The 12,055-nt window shown below is 37.7% G+C and overlaps 1 pseudogene; it reads left to right on the forward strand.

Annotated features, from left to right (window-relative positions):
* The first annotated feature begins 1,280 nt into the window (after positions 1-1,280).
* On the forward strand, positions 1,281-1,421 carry LOC112320883 (U2 spliceosomal RNA; annotated as a pseudogene).
* The last annotated feature ends 10,634 nt before the right edge of the window (positions 1,422-12,055 follow it).

The following is a 12,055-nucleotide window of genomic DNA, read 5'->3' on the forward strand; positions in this document are numbered from 1 at the left end:
CACTGCTCAAAGTCTTTTATGTTCAATGTCATTAGTGTGGCCTATGAGACGTTACATGATCTCTTCCCCCATCCCCATCCATCTTCTTATCTCTACTTCCACATGACTTACTTAACCTGCCTGCTTGGTCACTAGGTGCTAGGATGCTGGATGCTCGCTATATGTCAAGTATATGCATATCAAACTTGTTCCCACTTCAGGGCATTTGCAATTTCCTCTTCCTAGAAAGAACTGCACTCAAGTATGTGCCTGACTCATTTGCTTACTTCAATCAAGTCTCTACTCAAATGCCTCTACTAAAGAGAATTGTCCCCTAATGACCTTAATTAAAATAACAACCCATACCATATACCCACCTTCTCTATTACCTTCAATTTCATTGCTTTGGTTTCCATATATACATTCATGAACTCAGGAATTTTGTCTTGTTCAATACTGTAACTCCAAGCCCTATAATAGTGTATCTCTCAAAACAGTTAATCAGTAAATAATAGCTGAATGAATGAACGGTAACTACCACAGAAATTGCCCCAGTACATGCTCTCCATAGCCAGTGCTCATGTTTAAGAATAATCTGTGTTTGGATTCATCATAATGGACTAATTTACCTCTTTTCTACCACAATAGTTAGAATCAATCCAAGGGATAAATAACAAATGATTTTTTTTTAATTAAACCTACTGGTCTCCAGGTTAACTATATCTTCATGTTAGGGACATTGAAGATTAGAGTAGGCTGTCACAGGACACAAACCCACATACAACAGAAGTAAAAAAATCAAGGCTGTGGTTCTGCAGTGTTTGAAGTTTTCCACGGGAACAACATGATTCTGCGTTCTGTCTAAAAGCTCAAAATATGTAGTGGCAAGAGAGCACTGCTATAACACAGCACATGACGATAATTCAAAAGATGAAAGCCTATAAAAATTAACGATCAGAGAAGAATGTGAACTAGTAAATCAACAACACATTATTAAAAACAGATGAAATAGAATTGGCCACATCTGGTCACCCTGTAAAAAGACAAGAGTCATTGTGTTCTCTAAGACAGCTACATACTTACACCTGCACCATGACACTCCATGCAGGGCGTGACTGATATGCCAACAGTCTTACAGAAATGAAAATTTTCCTTTATGAATACTTTCCCTAACATCTAATTAGCTATTAAGAAAATGGCTTGACAGCAAGAACACAAGTATCTAAAATAAAACCACCCTAATGGATTACCACCTTCACACTTGCCTAAAAGTGGAGCAGGCTTTAGAAATTATAGACTCTATTGCTTCTTGGCCTTTTAGCTAAGATTAAGTGTAGTATGTGTTCTTATCAGAAATTATAGACTCTAGTCTATAGAGGTTTAGGGGCCAGGTAACAATTCAAATGAAATAAAATCATTTGAACTTCACAGAATTACCTCATCTTCTTAGGATTTCAAAAGAGAAAGAAAACAGCTTGGTCTCTTTCTTGGTCACTATGTGATTTGGAAAAGAAAATGATAACCTATATACCTATAACATCTTTGTAAAAACATTTATGTTTTCTGTAAGTTACTACAATTTTCAAGACTTTTGGTAAGGATCAAAAAGCATGCAGAGAGCCACAAAAATGATGTTATAAATCTTTGATTTGGCCAATACATTTATGACTCACATAAGTTTTACATCCTTTTGAGACTAACCAATATTTCAGAACCAAAATATTGCTGATAGTAGAAAATAAAAGATCTTTTAAAAATTTTTTTTGACTTATCCAAAAATAGATTTTTCTATCATCCTTGGGGTAAGTAAATTGATGCCCATTTGCATGGTGGGGTTAAATAAAAGTAGCTGATAATCACTAAACACTATATTCAGTATACCACTACCTTTTTCTATGCATCTGCTTCACCCTCTTTTTGAATTCTTTTTTCCTTCATTCTAGGCAACTCAGGAATTTTACAGGTTGTAGTTTAGTTATTCATGGATATTAAATTAATCCTATCTTAAGTGCAGATCCAAATTCTGAAGGAGGGACTAGAGGGACAGTGCAGGTTTAGTATGAAACTCTGAAATTGCTACTTTGTCTGCAGAATGGAGAAAAATAATTTAAGGAAAAGGGTTGGCTGTACCTTAAGATTTTATTCAGATTTTGACCAATTCTTACCACCTTCATTGTCATTTCTGTTAAGATTATGGCAATAGCCTCCTAACTGGACCTCGTGCCTCCACAAGTGCCCTTCTATGCCTGTTCTCAACCAGTGATCAAATAAGTTAAGCCAAGTTACTCCTGTCTTCTAAACTCTCAATTGGCTTCCCATTTTACTCTGCATAAAAGTCAATTTTTACAATGGCCTTTAAATCCAAGGAAATCTTCCCCAAAAGCGGTCACCATTTCTCCTCCCCTCATCTGATTTCTAGTATCTGGTCTTCTTACTTCATCTTTTCCTGCTGCTTTGTTTTCACAGACATGCTCCAGCCACTTTGTTCTTGCTATTTCTCAAATTTGCCAAACACTCTCCCTCTTCAGGGTGTTGGCACTTGCTGTCACCTTTATCTGGGATGCCGCCCCCTCAGGGAGCCTCCTGCCTCCCATAATCTTTAAAGTGTTTAATCTGATGTCACCCCCACAATGATGCTTTCTCTAACTATTTACAAGTTCAATGCCTGTGTGACAGATGGACTTTTTAGGTGGTTCCCCTGATCCCCACCCCAATAGTGTTCACAATCTTGCATAATCCTTTCTCCCTGAGTGTGGGAGAGATATACATATGGAAATGATGACAGGATATCACTGTCATGATTATATCACATCACATAAAACCTTGTGTTGCTAGCAACTTATTCTAGAATCTTTTATTATTGACTTTGAAGAAGTAAGCTGTCACAAATCTAACAACACACAATGAAATTAAGTCTGCCAAGAACATGAGTAAGCTTGGAGGTAGACTCTTCTCCATTTGAGCCTCCAGATGGACATGGAGCTTTAGTGCACACCTTGATTGTAGCCCTGAGAGACTGAAGCAGACAACTGAATTAAGCCATGCCTGTAATTGTGACTCACAAAAACTATAATAAATGTATGTTGTTTTAAACCACTAAGTTTGTGTTACATAGTGTAGAAAATGAATATTGCTTCACCAGTATTGTAGGAACTCCATATTCCCACATTCTGTTACATTTTCCCTCTATATTCTTATCAGCATCTTATGTAGCATGGAATAAAAACTTTATAATACTCTGACTTACCATAAAGTGGAATTAGAATAAAATGTACTAACAAGCTCATAGAAGATTTATATATTAAAAGTTTCTTTATAACTATGTGTTTTGTAGACATCAGCAATTGCAGCTTCTACTTAACCAAGGAATGACCCTGACAAGAAATTGGGTGAGCATCAGCAACTCATATCAGAACCAGTAGAAACGCTGTCTGCACATCCTGTTCCTAGATATCAACAGTGGAACTGCAGATGGAGCAGTGAAACTACATGACACTGCATGCAGGAGATAACATTGAAGCACCTAAGAGCAGAGCTGAGAAACTGTGCATTGCCAGAAATCCCTTAGTTCCCCTTTCCCACATTCATTCCCCTGTATAAACTAGCCAGGATGCCTGAGATGCTACGACAGGCTTTGAGACGAGAGTCCCCCATCTTCCAGGTTGCCAGCACCTGAATAAAACCACTTTCCTTTACATCAGCACCTGCCTCTCGAGTACTGGCTTTCAAAGGGGTGGGCAACTGGACCTGCATTCAGTTTGGGACAACCCAGATGAGACCAAGCAGGAATCCCCTGCTAAGTCCCTGGACTCGGAGGGGGTTCTTTAGGCTGCCTGTAGGCTGACTGACCCCATGAGAGAACTTGGTAGTCCCTAGCATCTGCTGAGTGATTTTACTTGGGGACTGACCCTTGCTGTCTTCTGACACTGGTCGCCTGCTATGTCCAGCTGGAAAACAGGTCACTGGGGGCTGAGGAGTCCAAACTGGGTAAAATCCCTGGTGTGCACAACCAGGAGGCCCCAGCCAACCCACCTGTGTTCTTTGAACCATCTGGTATTCCGTAGGAATCACTAGGTGCCACACCGTGGCAGGCACGATTCAGTGACTAAGAAAAATCCCAGGTCCCTGGTGTGGGATTTGGAGTGTACTTTTGGTGTTGTGGTTTATAGATTTCTGGATTTCGAATACTTGTTCTCTTTGAAAGCTCTTATCTGTCTGTTTTCTTTGGGAGCTATATGAGAGCTCTTCTGAGAGTCTGAAGTGAAACGTTGGCTGCTGGTTGTTCTCTGCTTGCTTTCTTATCTTTTAAGGACTTGGTTTGCTCTTTGATGCTTTGTTTACCCAGGGGATCCTCTTTTTGTCATCTGGCTGTTGTGCCATTTAAAACTTGTCAAGGTCATTCTTGCTAATGACTCAGTCCTTCCTTTTAGAAAATTTAGAATTGAGTTTAAAAGTACTTGTTTGTTTGAGGGATGTCTTTGCTTTAAATGTTTTTGTTTCTGTTTTGAAATGGGCAGCTCAGTCTCAATTCCATTAGTGAGTCCATTACATCATATTTTAGCCTAATGGTTAACTTGCAGTTATAAGTCAATGACTAAATAGAACTGTTTTGTCAAAGGTCTGGTAAATGGAATAAGATCTCTTATGTGCAAATTTTCATGTTGTTACACCATAAGGATTCTACACAGAAAGGATTTGAAGTGATAGTTCTAAAAGGGGTAAAAGACCTTACTCCCCTGGAAGATTATAAACTCAGAAAGAAGAAAAAATGAGGAAATAAGCCTTTTAAACCCTTTGAATTTTCCTCCTGGAGGTTCAGGAGTTGTGGTGGTCCCAGGAACAATGGGGAAATTAACATCAGCATCAAATCTTGTAGAAACAGCAGGGGTGACTGCCCCACCTCAATGTGAAGGAAAAATTAGCATTTTTAAACTCAAGTGCCTAAAACCAGCCAAACCTGATACTTCCCCTGCCTCTTCTCCAGCCTCCTTAAAGGTTGGCAAGATATTAAAAAAAAAATCTTGTCTGCTCTACCATTACTAATAATATTATTTATGTGTATGGTAAAAATATCAGAACTATATCAAATGCTTTTTTCAATATCACGTGGTCTGGGAAAATATTTGATATTAAAGCTAGTTTAAATTTAATTGATATATTTTAAAATTATTAACGTGAAATATGTTTGTTTTGCCTGGTTTGCAGGAATAGGTTCATCTTATTTATCATTGTTATAAATTTATTAAGAAAATTCCTTGGGTAAACATTGACTTTAAAATCTCATAAAATTGTTAAGAACTAATAAATAGATGTAATGAAAATGAAGAGTTTTTGACAAAAGTTTTCAGTAATAATTATAAATATACCTAAACATAGTTTGCCAAAGTCTTGGGTAACTTGGAACTTTAGAGATTTTCTGGGTTAAATGATACAAACGATTAAATATCTAGATATTTTGAAATAACAGGATACTAAAATATTAATAGATCTGAGTTTGCCTACTTCAGCTTCTTATTGTAGAGAAAGTAAAAACTGGATATGAATCTGTTTATGAATATATCTTGTTCATTATTTGAAGTATGTCTCTTGAAAATGTGAATGTGTTTGGCAATGGGAAAAAAAAAACCCAGTTATGAAATGTATTCATGGAGAGAAACAAGATGGCGGCGTAGGTAGACACACTGTGCCTCCTCCCACAACCAGAACTGACAGAAAATCAAACAGCAAGGAAGTCCGACACCAAGGAAATAAAAAATAAACATTCATCCAGACCGGTAGGAGGGGCGGAGACGGCAGACGGGGCGGAGAGAACTCCAGTTGCTGTGGCGGACCGAGACTGGCGGAGTGTGGGACCAAGAGGGCAGGCAGTCTGACCACTGGCAGACCCTGCAGCCCCACACTCATGCACAGATAAACCAGACAAACGGCGGGGAGCAGACCGTGTAACCTAGAGCTCCAGCGCGGGGAAATAAAGCCTCAAACCTCTGATTGAAAAGGCCCATGGGGGTTGGGGCGGCAGCAGGAGAGACTCCCAGCCTCACAGGAGAGGTTGTTGGAGAGACCCACAGGGGCCTAGTGTGTGCACAAGCCCACCCACTCGGGAACCAGCACCAGAGGGGCCCAGTTTGATTGTGGGTAGGGGAGTGAAAGACTGAAATCTGGTGGAGAGTGGAGCAGGAGCCATTGCTCCCTCTCAGCCCCTCCCCCACATACAGCGTCACAGCACAGCGACCAGTGCATTAGCCCGCCCCAGGGAACACCTCAGGCTCCGCCCCTTTAAGTAACAGACACACCAAGACAAAAAAAAAAAAAAAAGGCCCAAAGGACAGAACACTTCAAAGCTCCAGAAAAAATACAACTAAGCGAGGAAGAGATAGTCAGCCTATCGGATGCACAGTTCAAAACACTGGTTATCAAGACGCTCACAGAACTGGTTGAATTTGTTCGAAAACCAGATGAAAAAATGAAGCCTATGCTAAGAGAAACAAAGGAAAATGTACAGGGAACCAATAGTGATGCGAAGGAAACTGGGACTCTAATCAATGGTGTGGACCAGAAGGAAGAAAGAAACATCCAACCAGAAAAGAATGAAGAAACAAGAATTCGGAAAGATGAGGAGAGGCTTAGGAACCTCCAGGACATCTTGAAACGTTCCAATAGCAGAATTATAGGGGTGCCAGAAGGAGAAGAGGAAGAGCAACAAATTGAAAACCTCTTTGAACAAATAATGAAGGAGAACTTCCCCCATCTGGCAAAGGAAATAGACTTCCAGGAAGTCCAGGAAGCTGAGAGAGTCCCAAAGAAGCTGGACCCAAGGAGGAACGCACCAAGGCACACCATAATTACATTCCCCAAGATGAAACAGAAGGAGAGAATCTTAGAAGCAGCAAGAGAAAAGGACACAGTTACCTACAAAGGACTTCCCATAAGACTGTCAGCTGATTTCTCAAAAGAGACCTTACAGGCAAGAAGGGGCTGGAAAGAAGTATTCCAAGTCATGAAAGGCAAGGACCTACATCCAAGATTACTGTATCCAGCAAAGCTATCATTTAGAATGAAAGGGCAGATAAAGTGCTTCTCAGATAAAGTCAGGTTAAAGGAGTTCATCATCACCAAGCCCTTATTATATGAAATGTTAAAGGGACTTATCTAAGAAAAAGAAGATAAAAAATAGGAACAGTAAAAATGACAGCAAACTCACAGTTATTAACAACCACACCTAAAACCAAAACAAAAGCAAACTAGGCAAACAACTAGAACAGTAACAGAACCATAGAGATGGAGATCACATGGAGGGTTGTCAATAGGGGATTGGGAGGGGGAGAAAGGGGGGAAAGGTACAGAGAATAAATAGCATAAATGATAGGTGGAAAATAGACAGGGGGAGGATAAGAATACTGTAGGAAATGTAGAAGCCAAAGAACTTATAAGTATGACCCATGGACATGAACTATAGGGGGGGAATGTGGGAGGGAGGGGGTGGGCAGGATGGAGTTGAGTGAAGGGGTGGAAATGGGACAACTGTAATAGCATAATCAATAAATATATCAAAAAAAGAAAAAAGGAAAAGAGAAAAAATAAATAAAATAAAAGAGGCTACTACGTTTTCATTTGTCAGAGTCCAAAGATTAAAATGTATACCACGTGACAAAAAGAAAGATAAGAATGAAAGTGAAAGCACCTAATTAGTAGAGTCATGGGGAAGATTAAATAAATTAATGATGTAAAGTTTTTGGAATATTGCCTAGCACTAAATAAGTACTAAATAGATGTAAGTTGGTATTCTTCTGTTCTCTGATATATCTATAGTGACAAACATATATGTACACACACACACATACACATGATATATACATAGTATGTATGCATATGTACATATGTGTAAATATGATAAAACCTATATTATTTTGGAAAGATAGGCTGGGAATCTTCTATAATGCTTCTTAGAGGAGCAAGAACCAGTGGCAAAATACAAACCTGCCCAAAGGGATGGGCAGGCCTAACTGGCTCAGTCTAGTGAAGCCATCCTCATTATTCAAGGCCCCATAAAGAAGCCTGGAAACACATCAATGCAGTGACCTTCCTGTGCCCTTATTATACATGACTGACAGCCACAGATTGATTTTTGAATAGTATGACTGCTGCAGCCAGTGCCTGGGTCCAATCCTTGGCTCCACATCTTAGTAGATGCACAACCTTGAATAAGCCATTTATCTGCCAGTGCTTCAGTGTGTTCAACTATAAAATGGAGATAATAAAAATTCCTCCTCACAGAATTATTGTAAGAATTTAATGATTACATCAATAAAGAATTTATATTACTTGATTCATATTATTTGATGCATAACAAGAACAAAGTCATTATTTTTTAATAAGCACTAGTTAACTTATCACAATATGTGGCTTTCCATTTATTGCTAATTTATACATTGGATGACTGATAATACCACCTATTAATAAACCTGTAATATTAATAAACATTAACATTATATACAGTCTCCAATATCCTTAAGAATAGGGTTACAGTTAAGTAATTTCCAATTTTTAGCTAAGGAAAAAAAACAAGTGCCCAACCTGTCTATTCGCTTCTTAATTCTATTTTCATAGCAAAAGGTTTTAATATTTTAATTATATTTTATTGATTATGCTATTACAGCTGTCCCAATTTTCCCCCCTTTGCTCCCCTCCACCCAGCAGCCCTCCACTCCCTCAGGCATCCCCACATCATTGTTCATGACCATGTGTCATGCCTAGGTTCTTTGGCTACTCCATCTGCTACACTGTACTTTACATCCCCATGGCTATTCTGTAACTACATATTTGTACTTCTTAAGCCCCTCACCTCTTCACCCATTCCTCCATAACCCTTTCCATTTGGCAACCATGAAAATGCTCTCTGTATCCATGATTCTGTCTCTGTTCTTCTTGTTTGCTTAGTTTGTTTTTTAGATTCAATTGTTGACAGATATGTATTTATTGCTATTTTATTGTTCATAGTTTTGATCTTCTTTTTCTTAGATAAGTCCCTTTACATTTCATATAATATTGGCTTGGTGATTATGAACTCCTTTAGCTTTTTCTTGTCTGGGAAGCTCTTTATCTGCTCTTTAATTCTAAATGATATCTTTGCTGGGTATAGCAATCTTGGCTTTAAGTCCCTGTTTTTCATGAATTTGAATATTTTTTGGCAATCCCTTCTAGCCTGCATAATTTCTTTTGAAAAATCAGTTGATAGTCTTATGGGAATTCTCCTATAGTAACTAATTGATTTTCTGTTCCTGCATTTAAGATTCTCTCTTTATCTTTAAACTTTAGCATTTTAATTATGATGTGTCTTGGAGTGGGCAAGAATTCTTTGCATCCATCTTTTTCAGGAATCTCTGTGCTTCCTTGGACTTCGTATCTATTTCCTTCACCAAATTAGGGAAGTTTTCTTTCATTATTTTTTCAAATAGATTTCCAATTTCTTTTTCTTTTTCTTCTCCTCTGACAATCCTGTGATGCAAATGTTGGACCACTTGAAGTTGTCCCAGAGGTTGCTTACACTATCCTCATGTTTCTGGATCCTTTTTTCTTCTTGTTATTCCAATCGGTTGTTTTTTGCTTCCTTGTGTTTAAGATCATTGATTTAACTCAGCAAATGGTTTTTAAATACGCCACTAAGTGTCATTTGCTGGTATTGTTCCCCATCAACAGTGGAGCCATACCTCTACACATCAATGGCAAATTGAAATCCTCTTATCAAAATTGTACAGTTTACAGATAGCAGAGAGGTAAACAAGAACAGTTTCCAAAGAGTAAGATAAAATCAGAAAGGAGACTAATGGAGCCAATTCTGTAGACTTCTTTTCTCCCTTACAGTCCCCTCCCCAGTACCCTAATGGGAGGTTTATCCAGGTCTAAGAATAGCGCAAATGATGAACATTTTACTACAGATTTTATTTGGCAAGGATTTATTTCTTGACAATAGAACAAAGATGAGAAATACATTGATTTGTCTTACTTACAAAATAGGAGTTGTTTTGATGAAGCTGAAACTTTTATGAGAAAAAAAGGAATCAGCTTCATCATTTAGGGCAGTAAAATATAAACTGTCAGGAATGACACAGGTGCTTAGAGTGTGCTACCACCTTGCACGTGGACTTAAAGAGCCATTCATAAAATGTACATCTAGTACTAACTTTAGTCCTTTAGGTCCTGGTTTATGATTAGGTTGTATCTAAGTAAGTTATAATCAGGGAGATATGGGCAGGTTGAACAGGATAATTAAATCAATAGGTTATTGTATCATCATAAATTAGCAGGATACAATGAGAGAGCTTTCCAAATATGCTTTTTTTATATATTTGGAACAGTGACAGAGTATTTTATTGTTAATTTAACAGAAAATCATGTTTATTCCTAAAAAGAAACATTGTTCCATGGTGTTTAAGCACTAGTGTGTGTGTTTAAAATGACTTTTTTTGCTAAGTAAATTGAAGTCTGTGTTAAGTAGTAACTAATAGAGAAAATGAAATGTTTTCAACCAGTTTGTGATTATTTTGTGCAGTTCTGTGTCCATTACTTCCCTTTTGGTGGATATGTCATAATAAAACAAGTGAAAAAATACATGAGTAACAAAATAAACATTTAATTTTTCTTTTAATTTTATAAGACTATCAAAATTTTTCCCTATGAGAAAATGCTACTAAGATAACCTATATTCAAAAGACCAGTAATACACCTAATTTCCTATACTAATAGTTTCCTCAAGAACATTTTGTAAAGACGAGAAAGTAATTACCAACGTGACAATATTTTCCCTGGAAGAGGATTTTCTAGAGGTCAGACTGCTGGTAACTTTCAGAGGAACATGGAGAACTATTGTTACTGGGGTAACTTACTCCTCTGGTTCTCAGTTCCACCTGGTTGCACCCTGCAGAAGGACAATTGGCTGCTCAGTGAAAAACCTGGGGAGAAGCAATTGTGGTAGACAAGAAATCTAACCATGGCAAAAAACTCTGATAGACACTGGCTACAATTTGAGTGAATTCATATCCACGAATGGTTCAGTCTTATTAGTGATCATACTATTGATTTCAAATCCTAACATTAACCAATTATTATGCATTTATTGTAGCCCTTTAGGGTTGCAGACTAATGGTAAGAATATAGTGACTTATTTGTCTCACAGATCTTAGAATATTTATAATCTCATAATATCTAACAGGATCCCATGAGGATAAACAATATATATTTTTTCCAAATATGACTCAAAGACATGAATCCTCACAATGATTTTTAAGCTCCATATTACAATACATTCCCCAATCTTTCTGATATCCTATCTTTCCATCACCAAAACAACGCAGATTCATACACCCAACAGGAAGGGAAGTTTTTGGTCTTTGCTTTCCATATTCACTAGTTCCTTCTGACATCCAAAGTCTATCTGACATAAAACCAAGTCATAGTAGCCTATCATACAGACCTCCAATTGTGTGCTCTGGTGATTTCAAGTTATTTATAATATTAGGGTAAGAATCTCAGATTATGTTTATTTCTTCCTTTTCTTTCTGTCTCTATGTCAAAGTTATCAAAAATATGTTTTTTAATTTCATTTTCAATTAAAGTTTACATTCAATGTTATTTTGCATTAGTTTCAGGTATAGCATAGTGGTTAGATAATCACATACTTTATGAAGTGTTTCCCCCAATATTTATAGTACCCACCTGGCACCATACATAGTTGTTACAATATTATTGACTCTATTCCCTATGCTGTACTTTACATGCCTGCGACTATTTCATAACTACCAATTTGTACTTCTCAATCCCTTCACCTTTCTACCCAGGACCTCTACCTTCCTCCTATCTGTCAGCCACCAGTCTGCTCTCTGCAACTATGAGTCTGTTTCTATTTTGTTTATTTTTTAAAATATATTTATTGATTATACTATTACAGTTGTCCCGCTTCCCCCCCTCACTCCACTCCATCCTGCCCACCCCCTCCCTCCCACATTCCCCCCTATATTTCATGTCCATGGGTCATACTTATAAGTTCTTTGGCTTCTACATTTCTTACACTATTCTTACC

Source organism: Desmodus rotundus, chromosome 8 (assembly GCF_022682495.2).
Source record: "Desmodus rotundus isolate HL8 chromosome 8, HLdesRot8A.1, whole genome shotgun sequence".
In the NCBI taxonomy this organism is placed as follows: domain Eukaryota; kingdom Metazoa; phylum Chordata; class Mammalia; order Chiroptera; family Phyllostomidae; genus Desmodus; species Desmodus rotundus.